The sequence below is a fragment of the Sus scrofa genome, chromosome 4 (assembly GCF_054392235.1).
Source record: "Sus scrofa isolate SSC_HxYL_T2T_F1_AM1 chromosome 4, Sscrofa_HxYL_maternal_Yorkshire_Landrace_v2.0, whole genome shotgun sequence".
Classification (NCBI taxonomy): domain Eukaryota; kingdom Metazoa; phylum Chordata; class Mammalia; order Artiodactyla; family Suidae; genus Sus; species Sus scrofa.
Window position 1 is genome coordinate 133,062,964 of NC_139386.1, and position 24,606 is coordinate 133,087,569.

Below are 24,606 nucleotides of genomic sequence, written 5' to 3' on the forward strand. Positions count from 1 at the left end.
TGATCTCGGACTTTCAGCTTCCAGAACGATGAGAAATACATTTCCGTTGCTTATAAACTACACAGTTTAGGGTATTTTGTGATACCAGCCCGAGCTGAATAAAACAATCCTTTCTGTTAGAGACACATTCTGGAATATTTGCCTGTGAACAGTTATGGTTCCTGGAACTTGTTCTTGAAATTACTTGGAGGTGAAGGGGGCTGGGTATGGGTCGGAGTGTGGGTGAAACCAGGTTAGCAAGAGTTTATACATTTCAAAACTGGATGATGAGGTCTGAGGTTGTCTGCTTGATTCCAAGGTCTACACACTTTGATCAGGTGGGACCTTCAAACACATCAGTTGTAATTGATTCAAACACATCAGTTGTAATACCATATTTCCTGGGTCGCCTTTAAAATGTGGTAAAGCATACATATGTATATATATGCACATACACACACAACGGAATACTACTCAGCTATAAAAAGAACAAAATAATGACATTTGCAGCCACATGGATGGAACTAGAGTCTCTCATACTGAGTGAAGTAAGTCAGAAAGAAAAAGACCAATACCATACAATATCACTTATATCTGGAATCTAATATAAGGTACAAATAAAACTTTCCACAGAAAAGAAACTCACGGACTTAGAGAACAGACTTGTGGTTGCCAAGGGGGAGGGGGAGGGAGTGGGGTGGACTCCAAAGATGCAAACTTTTGCCTTTGGAGTGGACAAGCAATGACATCCTGCTGTGTAGCACTGGGAACGCTATCTAGTCACTTGTGATGGAGCCTGATGGAGGATAATGTGAGAAAAAGAAGGTACATATGTGTGTGTGACTGAGTCACCTTGCTGTACAGTAGAAAATTGCCAGAACACTGTAAACTAGGTATAATGGAAAAAATAAAAGTCATTTAAATTGTGGTAAAGCAGTGATTTTTATTTCTTTTTTAGGGCCACACCCAAGGCATATGGAAGTTCCCTGGTTAGGGATGGAATCAGAATGGAGCCACTGGTCTACACCACACCACAGCAAGGCCAGCTCCAAGCGCGTCTCTGACCTACACCACAGCTCGTGGCAATGCCAGATCCTTAACCCACTGAGCGAGGCCACGGTCGAACCTGTGCCCTCATGGATACTAGCTGGCTTCCTTACCACTGAGCCACAACGGGAACTCTGACCTTAAGCTTTTAAAGTCGTATTTTTTTGTTGCTTTTCTTAAAAGATACTCCCCCATTTTATTAGCATCAGGGATCATAAAACCCTGGACCCACCCCGTGCTCCCCCTACTCTGTCAGGACATCTGTACTGAACTTTTCTCTGACACAGTGTGTGTCTTCCTGTTTCTCTGATGCAGGACGTCGGCAGAGCTCCCCGAGGGCTTTCCAGTTCTTCCTTTCTGGGAAAAGAGGAAGACGAACCCGGAAACGCTGGCTCAGAAGGTCGATCCAGGGGAGTCAGGCGACGGTACCCAGTGCTGCTGGTGCCCACCTGTCCGCCAGGTGGGGGTGGGCTCTGTGTCGTCGCAGCGTTCACGTTGTCTTCTTTGTGATGCCTGGTCTGGGCTGGGTCGCGGGACCGAGTGAGGACCAGGGGCTCACGGTGCACGGTCACTCGCTCTCCAGGTGGGGAGGGGCGCCGACCTGCCGACTCCATACGGTTTCCGGTGGCTCCTCTTCACCTTCCCCTGATCGGAGGCTGTCTGCCCTCCCCTTCCAGTCCCGGCTCCGTTCGTGGAAATCCTGGCCGCTAGTAGCCCCCAATCGTGGTCCCTAGTACTGGGAGCACAAATGACTCTCAGGGAACTGGGACGGGTGACATTTCTTCCAGGACACGGGCCCATTCAGACACGGACTCTCACCATCTCTAAGCTACATGAGCGGCGCTGATGCACTTGTTGCTTGTAAGTTCGGGGTGTAGGGACTATTTTCTGAGTCGAAGAAGAGGGAAAACTGGGACTTTTTGAGGGTCTGTATGGGGATTATGGAAAGAAATACTTAAAAGTTGGAGAGCCCTGAAAAAACCTGCAAAACATGTCATTAAGGAGCAGTTGGCTGGTGTTGTAAGGGACCCCAGGTTTGGCTTTTAAATAGGTCCAGCTGCCCTTCCCGCTTGGCTTGCCGTCAGGCTGCTGTCCAGGGCCTCCCAGCTCGTAGCTCTCTTTCCAGCGGTGGTGGTGGGCGTGAGACGGAGCCTGCAGCCAGAGCGTTGGGTGGAAATCTCTGATCTGTCACCTAAGAGCAGGGAACCCTGGACAAGCACCTTAGCCTTCCTGCTCCTTAGTTTCTCCGTGTGTGAAGCGGCAGATAATACAGCACTGACCTCAGGAGTTTGTCGTGAGGACCAAGTGAAACAAAGCTGCTTAGAACAACGCCTAGAAAATAATGGTGCTCAATAAATGCCTGTCTGCCACCGTCATTCTCCTTCTCATTTGTCATTTCAGATCTGCGAAGGCCTGGGAAACCAGATAATCAGGCTTATTCAGACTCTAAATGAGATAAAATTAAATGTCTCTGAGTGAATGCCTAACTGACTAGCCACCGGGAAAAGCCAGCCTTCCTGCAGCTGTCCCATTCAGGCAGGAAAAAGCTTTAACGAGGCATCATGCTGTTAAGAGGGGCTGCTAATCTGACCTGCTTTGGCTGATCCACAGACTCTTGACTCTTGTTATGGGTCTAGAGAGAACTTTGATGTTTTACACACACACACACACACACACACACACACACACGCAAGCGTGTGCGTGCGTGCGAAAGTCTTCTCTAACTTGGGTCTTTATGATGACAACAAAAAACTTACATGAAAACGGCTCGGCCTGAAAAAGGAGCCCATGACGTGTCAGGAGCTGTGTTAAACAGCGATGCTCAGAACAAACTTGAGTGTTGCGTGTGGTCCTGCTGCTGGACGCGCATCGTCCAGTGGTGATGCCCTTAGCAGAGGATGATGACAAGGTCTCTGTCCCTGTTCAGTTTCCAGCCTCTTTGTCCATCACCCCGGTTGCTACGAGCTTCGGTGCTTCCATCCCATCCATCTCAGCCATCCTTCCCTCTCGTTTTTCCGGAGCAGACGTGCGGGATGCTGAAGTTTCCACTGCAGGGTCCGCTTCAGCCTAATTATGAGACAAGGCTCTGTCTCTGGGATGAAAGTGAGCGGAGAGTATGACGCCGGCACAGAGCCGTCTCTCAGCAGGTATTTGTTAGAGGAAGGGGTGCTCACTCTGGTTTTCGGTGGGAAGATGAAAATGCACGGGATCTAGAAAAACGACGCCCAGATGCACAGAAATCCTTGGCTCTCAACTGTGGTGTTTCCTATGCCACACTCTCAAACGTCGTCCTGGCTCCTCTGGCCCGGACTTGTGTTTTTATCACCCTCGCAGCACCACCGACACACCACACCATCGATATGCTAACTCTGTGACACTTGCTCTCCTGGGTCACAGGTAGCTTTTTCCACTTGTTTGACTGGAAGGGTGACATTGTTCAGTAGCAGATGACAGACAGGGGAGCAGTTAATGTGGTTATTAGGCGTACTATGATTTGTATAAGTTGAATTTCTTGTTTATGTTCCTTGAAATTCTGAACTTTTCTCTTTGGTCAATCTTTCCTCACAAAGCTTTGAGTTTGCGTGTACCAGCTACACTAATAGTGATGCTGTTTAATCACATTTTTCTCTACTGAAGATTATAATAAATGTCTGATAAAGAAAAAGAAAAGAGAACAGTTAATAAGTGACCTAAAATCAGAACTTGACGGGTTGCCGGGTGTGAAAAATAAAATTTAGTTGCTCCATCTAGTGGTGAATCGTTATATGGCTTCGGGAAGAGATACTAGTTTTTCACACTCAAGATTTTATTCAAATTTTGATCTGGTTAGTAGGAAAAAATCTTTAGTAGACTCATTGTCCGACTGTGCACTTAAAAAATGAACAGAAGACTGCTCCACATAGAAAGAAATCATCAATACCTAATCTAAACAGGCTTGATGTATTTGCTAACCAAGTCAATTTTCAAATAATTCTTTCTTTCTCAATCAGGCAAGGAACCAGCATTAACACTGGTATCTATGTCTATATCTACATTTTGAATCCACATATTATCCTGAAAATGTAAGAAAATTTAGGGCTTGGATGAGCAGGAGAGAAATGCTAACAGAAAGGTCAGCCCTTCGGAGGTTAAGACCATGAGTCTGACTCAGGCCTTCACGTGCTCTGAGCTGCGTGAAAACGATCAAACTAGTTAAGAGGTATTTCTAAATCAAGCTTCCTCCTCCTCCCCCTCCTCCTTCTTCTTGTCTTTTTAGGGCCATGCCCACAGCATATGGAAGTTCCCAGGCTGGAGGTCTTTGGAGTTTTCTAAGTAAGCATTTAAAATTTTTAATTCCCTATGGGAGTGGACACAACTGTTCATAGTGATTCATCTATGAGGTGAGAGACTAAATAAGATTAATAACTGAATCTCCTAGGTGGCTAGAGAGGGGGGAGACAGAGGGGGGAGAGAAAGAGAGAAGGGGAGAAGGGGAGAGAGAGGAAGAGAGACCAGCCCCCTGGTTGGAGTCACCACCTTGAGGAGACTGGCTTCCGAGACTTCCCCTCTGTCCCTGACCTTTCTTCAAATCTGCCCAGTCCTCTAACTGGCCAGGCAGGGCCCTTGTCTGTCTTGTCACGGCGGTAGCCCCGGCTCGAGCACATGGCCTTAACCCAAAGCAGGGGTTCAACAGGTATCTCTTGATTGACTCCTGGGGTTTCGCTCGGATGTCGCTTCTCCGCGTCAGCTCCCTTCTGCACGTCCTCTCCCTGCGAGCGGCACCTTTATCTTCTCAAGCACACAGGCTTGGAAGGGTCGCCTTTGGGAGCTGGTGTCCCTCTCCTGTCGGCCACCAGGCCCTGCGAATCCCGGGAGCGCTGGCTCCCCGCCCGCATCACTCCGGATGAAGCGCTCCTTGCCTCCCATCCCGGGGACTCTGGCCAAGGTCGCCTGACGCCACAGGGCTTGTGTCTTCGCGTCTGCCATCTCCGTTCATCACAGGAAAACACATTTGTGAGGCCTTTAGCCCCTTCCTAAAAAGCCCTTGCGGTTTCCTATTGCTTCTTACTGAGTCCAAACAGCTTTTCACTGTGGACCGGCCCCAACTTACCCGCCCGAAACGCTCCAGTCTTAACCCTGTCCTCACCCAAACCCTCTGCTCGGTCAGAGCGCTTCCCCGGCCGCTCCTGAACACGCCGAGCGCCGTGGCCCTTGCTCTTTGCTGCTGGTGATACTGCCTTCCCTTCTTCCAGGGACGTCAATCCCACCCTAATTTCTGTTCTACGCTGGTTTCTCTTGGGAGACAAATGCCTGCCTTTCTCCTTCTCTTCCTTCCTTTCTCTCTTTTCCGCAACATGCGTTTCCCCGACCCTGCCATGCTCCTTGCATCACGGTCCTGCAACTCCACGCGCTGCTTTGGACAAAGACGGGAGAGGAGAGTGGGCTGCCCTACAGACTCTGGAGCCAGGCATCTGACTTCAAATCCACGTGCCACCACGTGCTCCCCGGTGACCTCAGCCAAGCTACCAGTCTGCTCTGTGCCTTAGTTACTTCTGTGCTACACTGAAGATAAAAATAGCGCCTACCTGCCAAGGCGGCTGCGAGGATTAAATGGAGCATTGCCTGTAAAACAATGCCTGGCCCAAGGTAAGCACGAAAGGATGATGAGGATGCTGAGATGGTGGGTTATTTGTTCTTTTGTGTGCACTGCATTTTTCCATAACTGTTTGGTAAACGCTTTCAAGCCAGAGATTCGCCCAGGGGAGCCTCACAGGAGGAGAGCGACACAGAAGGTCACAGAGGTCGGAAGAGCAGGCGAATCAGATGAGACAGCTCTCGGTGACTACTCTGAGACCCTGTGTGCTACGTGTAAAAGGGAAATCGTTTTTCTTGCACTGATCCTTAACCTGCTGGGCCATGGGGGAACTCCTCCACGTGGCGTCTCATCCTCTTATCCGGTGTGTTCACAAGGTCTCTTGAGGCCCAGGTTTGGAATTCACACAATGTCCCTTCCTCCTCTAAACCAAAGCTCAAGGCCAGCCCCTCGTTAAGAGGTGGAAAGATTTTGACGCCTCTTCACGGGAGTAGCTAGAAAGAATTTGTGGCTAATTTTCATCTATCATAGATGTTTAATTCAATCACGCAAGGAGTTAAGAGGTATGAAAGAGTCGAACTTCTGGGAGTTCCCATCGTGGGAATGACGGGAATCCGACTAGGAACCATGAGGTTGCGGGTTCGATCCCTGCCCTTGCTCAGTGGGTTAAGGATCCGGTGTTGCCATGAGCTGTGGTGTAGGTTGCAGACGTGGCTCGGATCCCTTGTTGCTGTGGCTCTGGCGTAGGACAGTGGCTACAGCTCCGATTGGACCCCTAGCCTGGGAACCTCCATATGCCGTGGGAGCGGCTCAATAAAAGGCAAAAAGACAAAAAAAAAAAAAAAAAAAAAAAGGAAAGAAAGAAAGAGTCGAACTTCAGGTGAAAACTACTGCATCACTGCCAAGGGCTGTTGTTACACAGCTGAGCCGCCGTGGCTTTCGTCCTTTTCCAGGGTCTTTTTGGCAGGTGCGCTCTTGAGGAAGTTCCAGGCAGGATACTGCACGTTCACTGAGCCAACTGGAGGGTGTTTGGGGCCTCAGCCACTACCTATTTTTTTCCCTCCTATTCAGTAATTTCATATCTGAGTCTGCCACTAATTCAAGGACATATAAAGTGCGCTGAATTTTGGAGAGATTTTTCCGTGTGCCGTACATCTTGTGATAATATTTGTCGTTAGCGCCAGCACTGATCTCTGGTTCAAAGGAAATTTACACTTCAACTCCGTGAGGCAGGTTCTCATCTTCTTAAATCTTGGTACCAGAAGGTCTAAAGAAAATGGTTAAAAAAAAAAAAAAAAAGAAAGTAAGGTTGAATGGCTTTATTTAGCTCTGTGACATCCTCACGAGAATTCATCAGGGAGAACCAGCCCGAGGGGGCACCCCTGTGGCGGCTCCACGGTGCAGGGTTCCCGGCTCGAGGAGCTGTCAAGATGCCGAGGTAGGTCCTCCCTTTGCCCCGCCCTGACAGCCATCTCCGTGTTAGAGGGAGGCCCCTGGACCATGGCTTATTCGTCTGTCATCTCACCTGGTGATCCGATCGGCTTGTCCCACCGTGAACTAGAATGTGGCCAGAAAGGCATCCATCGGTGTTACTGCAGGTTGCTGTGGCCGAGGCCCGCTGCGATGCTCTGAAAGAGAGGCCCACAACTTCCTTCGGGAGAGACACAGGGAGGAGTTCCCACTGTGGCTCAGCGGGTTAAGAACCTGACTAGTATCCATGAGGATATGGGTTGGATCCCTGGCCTCGCTCAGTCAGTTAAGGGGAGTTCCCGTCGTGGCGCAGTGGTTAACGAATCCAACTAGGAACCATGAGGTTGCCGGTTCGATCCCTGGCCTTGCTCAGTGGGTTAACGATCCGGTGTTGCCGTGAGCTGTGGTGTAGGTCAAAGACGTGGCCCGGATCTGGCATTGCCGTGGCTGTGGTATAGGCTGGTGGCTACAGCTCTGATTCGACCCCTGGCCTGGGAATTACATATGCAGCAGGTGTGGCTCTAAAAAGGAAAAAAAGAAAGAAAGAAGAGAAACACATGGAACTGCCCTAGTTCCTCTGCTTTCCGGTTTCATCCTTAGGGTTTGTGAGATACTCCAGTGGTCTTGCCCTCGGACCCCTGCCTTGGCTCACGTGCCAGAGCTGGTTTCTATTACGTGTTAGCAAAAGAAACTTAACTGAGAGAAGATGGCCAGCGCCATGGCTCGATGGCGGGAAGGAAAGGGCTTAACAGGTGCCGTTACACTCATCCATTGATTCATTCCAGAGTCATTTGTCGAGGAGCCGTTATACGTCAATCACAGCGACAGGCACACAAATAAGACAGGACGAGGTGTGGGGACAGAGTCAGGCAAACGTGTAATTACACTAAATTGGAGTAGCATTCTGGTCGAGAAGCTTATAAACTGCCGTGGGAGTACAGATGAGAGTATGAATGAACACTCCGGGTAGGTGGGGGAACTGGGGTTAATCAGCTTGGAGAAGGATATAAGCTAAGGACTAAATCAAAGCGATACAGAGAATTCAATCTCATTACATTACAGCGCCAGCAGAGGAAGAATGTCTACATCGAGGCCGAAGACCAGCTGTTCTCAGCATTGATTCAGCACTGCGAGTGGAAGCTGATTTGAACAGCAGCATGAGAGACGTAGATTATATGCAGAGGAATTTCCGGACAGTGAGAGCTGTTGATGCTCGGAGATTGCCGAATCTTCTCTGGAGGTTTGAAAACAACACAGCTTTTGGTCTGCCTGGGACAGCTCTGCTGTGATGCTGTCCAAAGCAGAAAAATGGGAGGTGATTGCCCAGGGTCTTTTCTAACTCAGCACTTTTATAATTCTGTCACTTTAAGAAAAACTTCGTGGAATCCATGAATAAATACAATGTTAAGTAGAAGTGCAACGCAAAAAAACCAGGAAAATAATCAAATCATCAATTCTCTCTTGGGTCAGGGATGAGGAAGACGTGAATAGACCAAAAAGCTTCAATATATGTGCCTCTTTCTTTCTTTTTTTTTTTTTTGCTTTTTAGGGCCACACCCGCGGCATATGGAGGTTCCCAGGCTAGGGGGTCTCATCAGAGCTGTAGCCGCCGGCCTGCCCCACAGCTACAGCAATGCCAGATCTGAGCCACATCTGCAACCTACACCATAGCTCACTGCCATGCTGGATCCTTAACCCACTGAGCGAGGCCAGGGATCAAACCCGAGTCCTCATGGGTGCTAGTCGGGTTCGTTAACCACTGAGCCACGACGGGAACTCCTACAAATTTCTTTTGATCGTGAACTTAAGCAATCAGAATCAGTCAGATGGGAGTTCCCTGGTGGCCTAGTGGTTAAAGGATCTGGTGTTGTCACTGCTGTGGCGAGAGTTGGATCCATGGCCTGGGAACTTTCTCATGCACTGGGTGTAGCCTAAAATAGGCCCCCTCCCCAAACCAAATTAAAAAATTAATGAATGAACATTAGCACTTTACATCATTTAAAATTTACATCTGTCTTTTTTTTTTTTGTCTTTTGTCTTTTTGTTGTTGTTGTTGTTGTTGCTATTTTTTGGGCCGCTCCCGCCGCACATGGAGGCTCCCAGGCTAGGGGTCGAATCGGAGCTGTGGTCTCCGGCCTAGGCCAGAGCCACAGCAACGCAGGATCCGAGCCATGTCTGCAACCTACACCACAGCTCACGGCAACGCCAGATCGTTAACCCACTGAGCAAGGGGCAGGGACTGAACCTGCAACCTCATGGTTCCTAGTGGGATTCCTTAACCACTGCGCCACGATGGGAACTCCCACATCTGTCCTTTTTAAGGTTAGCTAACTACATTTTACTTGGAGAATTTTTGAATTCTTTTTTCTTTTTTTCTCCTTTTAAAAAATAATGATTCTGGTCGGTTTCTAATGAAATGGATACCATGTCAGGTTTGTAACCTGCTGAGCCACAACGGAGCTACTGAATTCTGCTTTCTCCCACAAGATTGATCTCATTTACATTCTGATGGGCGGATGTGTTCCCTGTACTTGCTACACTTAAGAGCTCTGAGCACGTTCTGTGGCGCCGTAGATGTGGGTTCATGTAACAGGTGGGGTAGCTGGAGCTGAGCGGGAAGACAGATGCTGTAGGAGGGCATCGGCGGCGTGGACCCAGCTCGTCCTTCTTCCCTCCCTCTCCCCCCGCTTCCTCCTCCCTCCCCCCCCCCCCCCCCCCGCTTCCTCCTTCCCTCTTTCCTTCCTGTCCACCCCCCCTTCCTTTCTTCTAGTTATAGAGGCCACTGTGAGCTTAAAATTAGAGCATGTGTTCAGAGAATTACGTGTTGAGCTAAACATAAGATATATGATTGGAAAATAAAACTGGAAAATTAAATTGGGTAAAATGATGCAGGATTTGCTAAGACTGCAGGATTTAGTTTACTGATTGGACGTGGGAAACACCCAGCCCTTGGAGGAGAAGCAGGGGAGTGGTGTGGAGAGCCAGGCTATGGAGAAGAGTAACCCCCTAAAGAAGTCGGGTAAATTGGGGAATCGTTCAAAATGATACACAATTATTGTTGTTTTATATTAAACCCCAAAGACGTACATCCATACACCCATGTTTGGATGTTAGGTGAAGGCTGTATTTTGAAAATGGGGGTCCATTCCTTGATGTCCCAAGATTTTTCTTCCTTCAACCGTAACTGCAATGCGTTGTCTATGATTTTGCACATTTGATTTCTCAAAAGCCAAAAAAATGTTCAAAGATATTTGCCAAACACTCTTAGTGTAGCAGCCCCCCGCCCCGACTTTAATTTTTTTCCCACTCTTTTATGCTTGTCTCACCTACGCTTACTTACATTTTATTAGCAACTGCTTTTATCTGGACTTTACCAAAGCATTCCACTTAAATTTCATAAAAAAACCATTTCTCTCTTTTTTTCTCACATGTACGTCATCGTTTACAAAATTTTTAATTCAGTAAAGCAATTAGAATAATGAAAGCACACCACAAACTGATTCTTGATAAGTGTACAACCGATGTCAGAGATGACCCGCATGCAGTGGTTTTTTAAATTTTTTATTACTCAATGAATTTTATTACATTTTTAGCTGTGCAATGATCATCACAACCCATTTTTATAGCATTTCCATCCCAAACCCTCCGTGCATCCCCCCACCCCCCAGCCTGTCTCATTTGGAAACCATACGTTTTTCAAAGTCTGTGAGTCAGGATCTGTTCTTCTAGTTATAGAGGTTCATTGTGTCCTTTTTTTAGATTCCACGTGTAAGTGATGGCATTTGATGTTGGTGCCTCACTGCCTGACTGACTTCACTTAACGTGACAATTTTTAGGTCTATCCATGTTGCTAAAAATGCCATTATTTCATTCCTTTATTGGCTGAGTACCGCAGGCAGTGTTAATTTCCTTCTCCTCAGGCATGTCTGGGTGCTGGAGCATCGGGGGCCTTGTATCAATAAGAAGCCCCAAGGCAACAAGAGCCAGGTGCAGCGTGGGCATGAGGTACAGAATGACAGGGCTGGGCCTGCACGAAGGCCATCTCAGGGCGACAGCGCAGACAGACAGACCCAATCGAGATGCACACTGAAGTGGCACCTGCTCCGTTCGTGCCCAATACAGGGATCGCCTGCTCTTCAACTCTAGAACATGTCCTGCCGCTTCATCTCCAAACACGACATCTTTCTGATTCCCACGCCTTTGAAATTCCTATGAACCCTCTCTCCGAATTTCTCATTCCATCCACGATGTCCTAATTCTGCTTTCATGTATTTCCTTCTCCTTTTCTAAGCTGCATTTTGAGTGATTTTCTAGGTTCTAGCTTTTAATTCATTAGTTCTTTAGCTGTGTTTACATTTTTTAAAAACAGGCTTGAGTGTTTTATTTTATTTATTACTCAAATGAATTTATCACATCTGTAGTTGTATAATGATCATAACAATCTGATTTCACAGGATTTCCATCCCACAGCCCAAGCACATCCCCCCACCCCCCAAACTGTCTCCTCCGGAGACCATAAGTTTTTCAGTGTCTGTGAGTCAGCATCTGTTCTGCAAAGAAGTTCCATCTGTCCTTTTTTCAGATTCCACATGTCAGTGAAAGCTTTTGATGTTGGTGTCTCACTGTATGGCTGACTTCACTTAGCATGATAGTTCCTAGGTCCATCCATGTTGCTAAGAATGCTGGTATTTCGTTCTTTTTAATGGCCGAGTAATATTCCATTGTGTATATGTACCACATCTTCTGGATCCACTCCTCTGTCGATGGACATTTAGGTTGTTTCCATGTCTTGGCTATTGCAAACAGTGCTGCAATGAACATCGGAGTACATTGTGTCTTTGTGAGTCGTGGTTTTCTCTGGATAGATGCCCAGGAGTGGGATTGCTGGATCAAATGGTAGTTCTATGTTTAGTTTTTATTTTTCTATTTTTACTTTACATTTCAACCCATCCATTAAGTTTTTAATTTTAGGGCTTGTATTTTTCATTTCCAGAATTTGTATTTCATTATTTTAAAAAGTCTGTTTTATAGAAGTGCAGTTGTTTTGTTGCCTTATTATATTCTTTTTGCATAATTTTGAACAATTTATTTCGATATTTCAGATTTTTCTTTTTCTCTTGAAGATAAAAATTATATATATATACACACATATATACAGATATATGTATATATTTTTATTTTATTTTATTTTATTTTTCATCTTTTTTTGTCTTTTCAGGGCCGCACCCTCGCATATGGAGATTCCCTGGCTAGGGGTCGAATTGAAGCTACAGCTACCGGCCTACACTACAGCCACAGCAACGCCAGATCCGAGCCGCATCTGTGACCTACACTATAGCTCACAGCAATGTTGGATCCTTAACCCACTGAGAAAGGCCAGGGATCGAACCCACATCCTCATGGGTCCTAGTCAGGTTCGTTTCGGCTGTGCTGCGACGGGAACTCCCATATTTTTTTAAACTTCCTGTGGGTTGTTTTTCATGGGAGTCCTGGTCCTGGAAAGATTCCTATGAACAGTTTCAAATTTGCCTTTGCTTTAAGAGTTTTATCTGTTCTGTACTAGGTTTTGCTTTGTTTTGTTTCTTGATGTTTGACCTTACCCATGGCTTATGGAAGTTCCTGGGCCAGGGATCAAACTGATGTTGCAGCCGCGCCCTCAATCCACTGCAGTGGCAGTGACAGATCTTAACCCACTGCACCGCAAGAGAATTTCTGGACCAGGTATTTTATGTCAACTTCCTAGCTCAGGATACCTCACCATATAGGTAGTTTGAGTTCAGATCACATGCCCCTGTGTAGCTTAGACCTGGGATTCAGTGTTTTTTTAGAAGTTACTATCTACTGCACCACACAAAGAGAAGCCTCTAGCACAGATGAGCCTATTTTAGGTCCATGCCACCTGATGAGCAGCCTTCCTGACCCCTAGGCTCACGCAGGTAGCTCAAGTTCAGGGCCCTGAGGTCGGGTGTCTGAGGCCCAGACTCCCCTGTTCCTCAGGTGGGTATTAAAAACCCCGGGCTTCTGGTTTTTGTTTTTGTTTTTTCTAATTACCTTGTAAATTTTTGGCCTCAGTTTCTGCTCACGACTCTCATTTTGAATGCTGTCTTTATTTCTAACACTGAGATAATTTTTCTTTCTTGTTCACAATTTAGCTGTGTATTTAAAGTTTGCTGTTTGTGTTACATCAGGTCCAGAATTCCTGTGTTTGGAGCCGTGGCAGGGGCGTCAAGAGAGGGCAGAGGCTTCCCCATCAGTGGCTCTGTCTCCATGTGTGACTCTTTTTACACAACTGAAAGATGCTCCAGTTTAGGGATCAGTGCCTTGTTGATCATCCCTAAAACACAGCATAGCTTTAGAGTCCATCAATCACAATACTTAGCATGTTCTGGATGCCGTGCAAAATATTTCCCTATCATATATTATTTAATGCACAAACTCAGAGTATTAAAAACCGTTACTATCATCTCCATTTTGCAGAAGAGGAAACTAAGACCTAAAAAGCTTAAATAGGAGTTCCTGTCATGGCTCAGCAGAAAGAAACCTGACTAGTATCCATGAGGACGCAGGTTCACTCTCTGGCCTCGCTCAGTGGGTTAAGGATCTGGCATTGCTGTAGCTGTGGTTGAGGCCGGCAGCTACAGCTCCAATTTGACCTTTGGCCTGGGAACCTCCAAATGCCCCGGGTGTGGCCCTAAAGAGACGAGAAAAAAAAAAAAAAAAAGCTTAAATAATTTTGGTAGATACAATCAATAGATGAGAAAGTAAGATTAGCACCCAGGTCTTACAGAAACCCTAAAAAGCCTATATGGTGCCAGACTGCCACCTGTCCAATTTTCCCCCAAGGGGAGCCTTCCCAGGAATTGCCATTCCTTTTTTTTTTTTTTTTTTTTTTTGTCTTTTTTGTTGTTGTTGTTGCTATTTCTTGGGCCGCTCCCTCGGCATATGGAGGTTCCCAGGCTAGGGGTTGAATCGGAGCTGGAGCCACCGGCCTACGCCAGAGCCACAGCAACGCAGGATCTGAGCCGCGTCTGCAACCTACACCACAGCTCACGGCAACGCCGGATCGTTAACCCACTGAGCAAGGGCAGGGATCGAACCCGCAACCTCATGGTTCCTAGTTGGATTCGTTAACCACTGCGCCACGACGGGAACTCCTTTTTTTTTTTTTTTTTTTGTCTTTTTTGGGAATTGCCATTCCTAATTCCTGGATGACATCATCTGGGTTGTATTTTTCTGGCAACATTTGATTATAAGAGCTTATTCCCCCTTATACCTTGGTCTCTGACCCCAGAGAGCATGGGGCTTTAAATTACACATGATTTCCAAAGGCAGAGGCAGACTAGATTACAGCTGGCGGACTCGAGGGTAGATTTTGTCTTGGTGCCCAGCTCACACAGTATCCGGGAGGTGAGCGCTAAATAAATACATTCTAGGACTGAGGGAATTTAATAGGGTGTGTGGGGAATTTACAGTCTCCTTCGCCTTTCCTGTGAGATCACTTCTAGCTCCATCTAGTTTTCTTAGCACCCAAACCTCTCAGTCAACGAGCTCCCGCCTCTCCTGTGCCTTGTACCTCCAGCCTCTGCTCCTGGAGTCCATCCACAAGACTTTTCAAGGTGTTCAGTCTCTTCCATTCATTCAAACACAAACCTTGGGCATCTTCTCAGAGTCTCCTGGTGACTTTCTCTACAAAGACACTTGTGGCCTGAGCTGCTACCACTCCCTTGCCTGGCATCTTGATTCTCTGTGGCTGAAGTCTCTGAACAGGCTGCAGGCTGAGTTGCAGCCTTGGGCCTGCGGGGCCCTGGTGGGCCCCCCACTGAGTCCTCCGTTCCAGGGTGCCCTTCATGTTTCAGGCCCATTGCGCTAAGACCGATGCCACGTGCCTGGAATCGAACCTCCTGGTGACTGCGGATGCCCAATGACACAGCCAGGAGTGTGGAGGAGTAAGTCCCTCTTGGATGAACCTTGACCAGCAAGATTCAGGAGTAGGAAAGGATAAAACAAATTCCCAACCTTTTCCCCTGCGGACAGCTCTGAGGTGTGACTTCTTCCTGCAGCCCTTCAGAAAGGCCTGCGGATACACCCGCGGGGAACCCCGCGTTTCTTCGCGGATGGTTCTGAAGTGGTGCTTCCCCCCTTTCATTACCCTCTCTTCCCCGGACTCACACTGCACACACGAAGAAGAGAGTCTGAAGCCCCACTTCGGGCTGTTTCCCCCGGGCCGGGCTAAGACAGCGATGACCAAAGCACCATCCTCAACCCCACGTCTTCCTCCGTCTATCCCACTTGCATCTCTCTTCCTTCCTTGGAAACTTTTTGAAATAGATTCCTTTACTCTTTATCTCCGTTGTCTTATCGGCTGTTCGTCCCTAGCTCCTCTCGACCTTGTCTCTCGAAGTGCTTTTCACCAAGATCAATGACGACCTGCGGTTCTTAAATGCAAAGGCTCCTTCTCAGCCTTTATCTTCCTTGATCTTGCTGCCGCTCTTGACACTGGCCCTCCAACACTGTCGCCCGGAATTCGAGACGGTGCACGCTTAGTTTTTATCTTGCTCTTGTAGCTGCTCCATCTCAGTCACCCTTTACATGTCCTGTAAATATGTCTCGAGGGGCCCAGGATTCGGTCCTCGGTGCCCCCCTTCTATCCACCTCTCGTCCTCTCTCCCCTGCCCTCCCCTCCGTGCCTCTTCTTCTCTGGTATAAACTCTCCCTGGGTAATCCTATTCATTCACAAAGCTTTAAGTGTCATCTCTATGCCAGTAACTCCCCAAACCATATTTTAAATCCAACCTTCTCTCTTGAGTACCAGATTCTTTTTTTTTTTTCTTAATTATTACAGTTGATTTACAATGTTGTGTTAGTTCTAGGGTAGGTCATTGATTTAGTTTTATACCTATATTTATATATTCGTTTTTTACATTCTCTTCCATTACAGGTTATTAAAAGATATTGTGGATAGTTCCCGCTGTTTGAGTACCAGTTTCTTAAAATGAACTAAGTTTCTACTGGATATTTCCTCCTTGATGTCCTATTGATTCCTGAAACGTGTCCAAAAATAAAACTCTGCATTTCTTCCCACCTGAATTTGTTCCTTTTCGTGGCTGCTCTGTCTCAGTGACTGGTACCTCTATTCCCAAGCCAGAAATCAGCTGCCGTCCTTGCTTGCCCAAAACTTCTCCCCTCATTAGGGTAACCAGTTCATTCCAGTTCCCTCAGGACTTCCTTGGTTTTAGCATGAAAGGCCCCCCATCCACAGAACTTCCACAGTCCCGAAAAAACTGGAGTGGCTTGCCTGGAGCCGCCCCCGTTTTAAAACCGGGAGTCACATCTTGAGAAAGTCCCTTCAGTCCTGGGCAAACCAGGGAGGCCGGTCACCCACTTCCCCTTAGCCGGTCAATCATCAAGACCCACTGATTCTAATTTTTTTTGAGCGCAGGTCGTCATTGATCTTGGTGAAAAGCACTTCGAGAGGTCTCAGTCCGAGTAGTTTATTACACCATTTACTTAAAAATATGGTGTTAGGCCCCGGGAGGAATTATCCCACCAGCTGCTAAGAGAGTAAGAGAGTAGGGTTTCTTCATTTTGTTACACATGTTTCAGCCATACTGGCTCTCCTGCCCTTCTCATGCTGGTCCTTGTTCTCTGCCACTATGTCTGTGTATACAGGGCCAACTTACTGAGATACTTTGGCATCATTTTCCAAAAAAAAAAAAAAGAAAAAGACTAATAAATATACTTAAAGTTATGAGATTTTTATATCTCCTTGCCAAAATTTGTCTTCTGCATCAGGAAGAACAGATTGATTTTTATAAACTGAATCAGCGTTAGGTATAGTTCATGGGGCTTGATTTGGACACAGAAATTCCTAATTATATCATGACTCATTTCAGCATGTTTAGTCATCATGGCATGATGAAATTCACATCACTGATCTCTAGGGGATTAGAAAGAAAACTAATTTCAGTTTTTGCAAGTCATTTCGAGACCTCCAAAGAAGGCTTATAAAGGACATGAAAGGGTCTAAGAACTACATAGCTCCCAGTTTGAGTCTAAGTCTGAGAATTAGTACAGTTAATCAAAACTGCAATTCACAGCCCCTTAGAAAACAATATGCAGAACACATGGCTATTGTGTGCAGTCCAGCAATCAGCAACGTCTACAGGTTGGTCATATTCAGTTAACCTCATTCATTTTTTGGATAACATCGTTGAGTGTATCTTCATTTTCACTAACGCAAATGATTGAGGATATTAAGACGGCGGTAGAATAACTTCTTATGCGTATGGAGAGTCACACTATTTGGGCTTCTCAGTGGACTGTCTTCGTACATAAGTTCTTGTTTCAGAGCTTTGAGAAGAATGTGGGTAAACAAACCAAAAACAGAGTTAAAATTCAGAAACTAAGATTTCCATACAGATATGTTTTCTTAAGTCATTTAAAATTCTCTGCACGTTCTTAGTTCTTAGCTTCACGTTTATGTTTTAAAAGATAGATTGTCCTTTGTTTTCTTTCTCACACAAGAAGGTAGTATAAAGCAATAGATGTGAAAATACTCTGAAAATTAAAAATGCTTTGCAGTTGTAGGTGGGCCTGTCATCTTTTCAGATTTGCACAGGGCAAACATGAGGAAAATTTCTGTTCCAATCTCTTCATCCTTCCTGCTGTTCAGCTATCCTTCCATCTCTCTTTCCCTTCCTTATTTTTCAACAAGTATTTATTGAGGAGTTAATATCTGTCTATAACAGATATGGCTTTTTGCCATTTCTAGGGCCGCTCCCGCAGCATATGGAGGTTCTCAGGCTAGGGGTCTAATTGGAGCTGTAGCCACTGGCCTACACCAGAGCCACAGCAATGCGGGATCCGAGCCCTGTCTGCAACCTACACCACAGCTCACGGCAACACCTGATCCTTAACTCACTGAGCGAGGCCAGGGATCGAACCCACAACCTCATGGTTCCTAGTTGGATTTGTTAACCACTGAGCCACGATGGGAACTCCTGTATATAACAGATATGATCCCTGTCCTCATGGAACTCAACAGTCTTGGGGCAAACAGTACATAGGGAATTTAAATCCAGTTTGACAAAGACCATAGTTTGGAAGGAAACTGCTGGATGGTTAGATCAGGAAGCGTGGTGGTTAGGGCAGGTTTTCCACAAAAAGGGATGTGTAGGGTGAGAGCCGGTCCTTCGGCTCTCCTGGGGAAATAGGGGAGCTATCTGAGGTCTCCTGGGAAGTGTGGGTAATAACAGGGCAAGTGATAGAATGTTCCAGGCAGAGAGAACACACTGTGCAAAGGCCTCAGACGAGAGTCTGGGGGTTTCATAAGTGTTTCAGAGTAGCTGCTCTGCCAGGTGAGAAAGCTTCGCTTCAGTTCGCGTATCAGCAACGTGGTCCTTAGTTCTGTGCAGTATCTGATGGTAACAGGAGTGAGGTTTAGCCCTTTAAAACTACTCTTTAGCCTCAAGTCTTGGATTGAATCGTGCCATTCCTGGCAGCTCTCTGAAGATTATTTTTATTTTTTTTTTATGGCCGATCTGTGGCATATGGATGTTCCCGGGCCAGGGGTTAAATCTGAGTTGCAGCTGCGACCAATGCAGCAGCTGTAGCCACTTGTGTCCCTTAACCAATGCCCGGGGCCAGGCATCCAACCCACACCTCTGCAGCCACCAGAGCTGCCACAGCAGACTCTCCAAAGCTTTTGCTTTTTAAGACATGGCACTTTGAATTGAAACACTGCAATGGTCAGAGTATTCAATACCACCACTCCTATCGCGTCTCATTAGAAAGAGAAGATACTGGGCCACCGAGCATTTAGATGCCTTTCCTTAGGTTACAGAGCTATCGATGGAAGCTATCATACCGAGTATAGGCTTGACTTGGAGCAATTATGTTCTCCACGTATGCAAATCCCAGAACAATACAACCACTGTAATACTTGAAGATCAAGCACCACCATAGAGGCTGCCGACCAGCTCCAACAATACAGGAGAGGGAGGGAACCAAAACCCTTCTCATGGACACAAAAGCACATTGTCTGATCTGCAGGATCAAGATCTCTAGTCTGACATGCATCACCTGCCACGGCTCCTTCCTAACCTTCTATTATTAGAGAAATTAGTCTTGGGGACATGAAGTTTCTCCTAAAGCTTCCTCAAGGTCGATAGCTAGTTGAGCACAAAATAGCTCCTGTGGAGGGCTTAGGGAGGATGGGAACGTAGACCTGAGCAAAGGAAAAAGGCAAATGAGGCGGAGTTTAAGAAACCCAAATACAAACTTGTCTACGAAAGGCTGACAGTTCACGAATCCCAGGGACACTGAGCCATCAAACACCATCCGAACGATGGCTAAACACCCCCAGCCTTGAGTAACAACCAAGCACAAGAATAACCACAGGAAAGGAAAACACACGCCTCTGCCGTGCGATGTTCTGGATTCCTGAGTAAGGTAAGGACGGTGAAGAGAAGCGGGCATCTCATATATGAAGGTAGTAGACGAAAGTCAAAAAGATACACACCACACCAAGAAACGCTAGGGGTTCAAGTGTCTTCACAGCCACTTCCCCTGGTCCCCGTGCCCAGGCAGTGGCAAAACTTCTGTTGCAGCTGTCTTCCTGCTGCAGGAAACCTTGCAGATGGCATCCTAACCCTTGAGCAAAATGAAAGAGTCCTTAAAGTGAACCTTCTTTCATGAGAGTTCTTTCTACCATAAAACTTTCTGTATCTCTTGGAAATCTTTCAGTTGTAAGGGACAGGATACCTCACTCAAACCTGTGTAAGCAAAACATTTGTTAGGTGCTCATACATATGAAAGGGCCAGAGGCAGGTCTTGTCACAGACGCAGTTTGAACTGGGGGGTCAAATAACGGGTTCCTCATCGCCTTGCAACTCCTCCTTCCTCTGTGTGCCAGCTTCATCCTTGGGTTGCTTCTTTAATGAACCAAGATGTTGGCGGCGTTTCTAGGCTTCCCATCATTATCTACAAAGTCCAGTGGAGGAGGGAAAGCTTTTCTTCCTCAGAGTCGGTCGCCACGGCCAGGAAGTTGGGGTTGTGTGCTTTTGCGTAGGTCAGTCAGGGTCTCCTGTGAAGCTGGAATCATTATTCCCACCCAACTGAGTTGGCAGAGCCTCAGGCTGGGAGGATTCTGCCCAAGGAAATTTTGCTTCTAAGATGAATGAAGGAACCGAAACTAAATAGCAAAGAAAGGATTTTTGCAACCTTGAGTTTTCTCTTCTTTCTTTTTTGGCCTCCCACCTGATATGGTCTCTCAGTTAAGTTTAGCTTTTGTGTTGGTTAGAATTTAGTTTCAGGAGCGTGAACTAAAGACTCAAAACCACAGTCTCTTAAGCAAGAGAGCAGTGTATTTCACTCTCCTTTAAGGTCTGAGATGGTGTGGCGGCTCGCACTGTGAAATTGCTAATAAGGCCAGGGTGTGGCTCTGACATCTCTAGGGTGTCACTCCCGAGCCCATGGTCTAACGTGGGTCATTCCTATGTCCCATTCCGAAAGAAAGGGCAAAGAAGGGCAGGATGTGTCTCTTCTCCTCATGTCAGTTCTCAGCTTTGATGCTATGGACACAGTGGACCCCATCATTCTTTGCGGAAGTGGGTGTTGTGTGCAATGGAGGGTGTAAACAGCATCCTTGCTTCTACCTATTAGATGCCAGGAGTAGGTCCCTCACCCCTAGCTAAGGAATCAAAATTACTCCAGACCTGCCAGGTATCCCCGAGGGGGGCCTGTGTTACTTCCGCTCACATTCTTGGGCTAGAACTGAGTCTTACAGTCCTTGGTCCTTCAGAGCTGCAAGGGGATTGGGAGGTCGGATCTTTTCTTTCGTTCCAAGTCACCGAGTTCAAGTGTGCCGTGAGCTGTGGTGTAGGTTGCAGACGTGGCTCGGATCTGGCGTTGCTGGGGCTCTGGAATTTCCTGGGACAATTTCTCCCCTCGCCCAACACTCTGATACTCTTTGGGATGTGTTTATTTGTGAACTTCCTTTTTTTTCCCCAACGATTTAACTTTTTTCATCACAGCTGGTTTACAGTGTTCTGCCAATTTTCTGCAGTACAGCAAGGTAACCCAGTCACACGTACATACATACATTTTTTTTTTTTTTTTGTCTTTTTGCCATTTCTTGGGCCGCTCCCTCGGCATATGGAGGTTCCCAGGCTAGGGGTTGAATCGGAGCTGCAGCCACCAGCCTACGCCAGAGCCATAGCAACGCGGGATCCGAGCCGCGTCTGCAACCTACACCACAGCTCACGGCAACGCCGGACCCTTAACCCACTGAGGGAGGCCTGGGATCGAACCTACAACCTCATGGTTCCTAGTCGGATTCGTTAACCACTGCGCCACGACGGGAACTCCCATACATACATTCTTTTTCTCACATTTTCATGCTTCATCATCAGTGACTAGATACAGTTCGCAGGGCTATACTGCAGGATCTCATTGCTTATCCATTCCAAAGGCAATAGGTTGCATCTGTAAACCCCAAACTTCCTTTTAAACTTCAACCATGGAAGACGTCAAAATCCATGAAACTGTGTGTGTTACAAACGGCATTTCATTGGTGCTCATTTTGAGGGCACTGAAGTCTGTCAGTTACCATTTCAAGTCACTGTCAAAGCTTTCTCTCCAAGGCTGTTGGCACAGATTTACCCCTGCCATTTCTGCTAAAGTCATTGGTGCCAACTCACCACCACCCATCCTGCTACACTTTACATCCCCCCCCCCCATTTTTGCTCTTGATGAAGCACCAATGAGGGCCTCCAGCATGTTATGGATGTACTTTGATGAGTCTAGCTTTCCCACCTGGCTTCTCCCCTGCAGGGTCACAGCGAGATTCTGGGCTGGAATGGAAGACAATCCGGAGTCACACAAACATCAAGGTTCTCAAAATCGTTTTTCCAGTTTCTAATAATTGAAATATTGTTATTGAATCAAGTTTATATGCTTGACTCTTAGCAGAATTATCTCCCCAAATTACTTCTCAGTCCCACAGAGGACTAGAATTCACAGATAATACACTGTATGTTTTCCTGACCAGCCCAAACACATGGAGGTCTAGTTTAGGCTCCACCTGAAATGGTTTGCTATTCATTAATTCATTATTTCTGCTTATTTATTCAGTCAACACATTTACTAAGTGTCTACCACATAAGGGCGTGTTCTGGGTGTTAGATTTGCTGCTGCGAGCATGGCTGACTCACCTTCACTCTATAATCTAACAGCTCCCACCTCTTCCACGTGATCAGACTGAGGGTTAGGTACTTCATGCAGTCTTTCATCGGACGTCTTCAAGTTACACCTGAATCTCTCTGCTCCCCGGTTGGCGCAGCCATTCACTATTTCCGTAGGCCAATCCAACCAATGAAGACTGTCCTGAGACAAAAAGGAAAACTCACTCAGTCACATTCTCAAGTTAAGCAGAATATCTGAGTTAGTAGGAGTTTGGGATTGTCTACTCGTCGCTGAATCTGAGGTGTGCTTTTCCTGTATGAGTGTCGATCAGACTGAGGGTTAACGACGTTGCAATGTGCAATTTGCTCTGGAAGATCTCATCCTCCCAAATGCTTTTTTAAAATAGAATTATTCAAAATATTCTGTTGTTGGCCATCATCAAAAATTCTACAAACAATAAGTGCTGGAGAGGGTGTGGAGAAAAAGGAACACTAATACACTGTTGGTGGGATTGTAAATTAGTGCAACCACTGTGGAAAGCAGGATGGAGATGCCTCAGAAAACTAAACATAGAACTACCATTTGATCCAGAAATCCCACTCCTGGGCATCTATCCAGAGAAAACCACGACTCACAAAGACACATGTACTCCGATGTTCATTGCAGCACTATTTGCAACAGCCAAGACATGGGAACAACCTAAATGTCCATCAACAGAGGAGTGGATCCAGAAGATGGGGTACATATACACAATGGAATATTACTCAGCCATTAAAAGGAACGAAATACCAGCATTTTTAGCAACATGGATGGACCCAGAAATTATCATGCTAAGTGAAGTCAGCCACACAATGAGACACCAACATCAAAAGCTTTCACTGACATGTGGAATCTGAAAAAAGGACAGATGGAACTTCTTTGCAGAACAGATGCTGACTCACAGACACTGAAAAACTTATGGTCTCCAGAGGAGACAGTTTGGGGGGTGGGGGGATGTGCTTGGGCTGTGGGATGGAAATCCTGTGAAATCGGATTGTTATGATCATTATACAACTACAGATGTGATAAATTCATTTGAGTAATAAAAAAAATAAAGTAAAAATAAAATAAAATAAAATAAAAAACCCCCCAAAACCAAAATATTCTGTTGTGGTAAAGTACATATAACATAGCACTTATCATTTTAATCATTTTTAAATGTATATTTCTGCAGCATCAACTACGTTCACACTATGGTGCAATCATAACCACCATCCATTTCTGACGTTTTCTCCTTTTCCAGATGAAACTCTCTACTCATTAAAGACTAACTCCCTATCCCCCCTTCTCTCTAGCCCCTGGCAACCACCGGGCTGCTTTAGGTCTCTGTGTACCTCTTGGGCGGGCCGCCTATGGTGTTTGTCCTTTTGTGATGGCCTCCTATTGTTTAGCATCATGTCTTCAGGTTCATCCACACTGTAGATCCTGTTAATGCTGACCAATATGGCGGCCACCAGCCAAATGTGGGCTTTAAAATTTAAAGAAAATGAAACGAACAATTCAGTTTCTCAGTCACACCAGCCACAATGCCAAGGTTCCAGCACCATCGTTAGTGGCTACTGTATTGAACAGGACACACAGACGATTTCTGTCATCCCAGGAAATTCTACTCCACTGTGCTGAGGGTGCTACCTTGGATTTTTCTCCCCCAAAGTCGTTAGGGATCATTTAAACGTTATAAAATTCGTTGCCGCCTAACAGAGGGTGCTATTCGGATTGCTCCTTTGGCTTTGCCAGCCTGTAGCCTGCAGTTGAAAGACAGGACTTAACCTTCTGCGGAACCTAAGAACAGAATCCATATAGCCTTGGGGCTGGCCCGCCACCCCCGCCACAGGTGCACCGAGCTGGCGCGCACGGGGACAGAGGGAAGGTCAGACTCCAACGAGGGTGAAGGGGGCAGGAGATGAAGAGTAAGTTCGCTGTAAGTTAATAGCATCTTCAGTGCTGATGGTTTTTGAAATTTAGTTTGTCGCCTCTCAAACCCCACGTAGTAAACATGCACAGGGATGGGAGCTCTCACACCGTGAAGAACCTGTTACTGATGGGATGCAGGAGGCCCAGGTGGTGGAAGCAGTCCCAGCGGGGGTCATGGATTAAAGAGGGAAACCTGGGGGAGGCTGGGAGACCCCGGTACGTGCAAGAAAACCCCCCGCACAGGGCAGGCTCGCTTACCTAGTGCAGGTGCGGGAACCGCCCGAGATCATTGAGTGGGGGATGGGAGACGCCTGCGTCCAGGTTCCGACCCGGCGCCGCGTGGGAGGCCCGCCCCTCGGCGGATTTGCATACGCTCCTAACCGGAAGCCGAGGAGGAGCCA

The 24,606-nt window shown here is 46.6% G+C and overlaps 1 long non-coding RNA gene across 9 annotated transcripts; it reads right to left on the reverse strand.

Annotated features, from left to right (window-relative positions):
* Positions 1-902: 902 nt before the first annotated feature.
* LOC110260442 (uncharacterized) lies at positions 903-24,583 on the reverse strand. 9 transcript variants are annotated; one of them, XR_014844900.1, is made up of 6 exons: positions 24,464-24,583; positions 22,282-22,453; positions 21,884-21,921; positions 7,125-7,227; positions 6,592-6,866; positions 903-4,314 (listed from the first exon to the last, which is right to left on the reverse strand). It is a non-coding gene; the product is annotated as an uncharacterized LOC110260442 (long non-coding RNA). The 9 variants fall into 9 exon arrangements; XR_014844897.1 differs by having other exon boundaries at positions 903-3,677; positions 5,592-6,866; XR_014844896.1 differs by lacking the exon at positions 21,884-21,921.
* Positions 24,584-24,606: the final 23 nt, after the last annotated feature.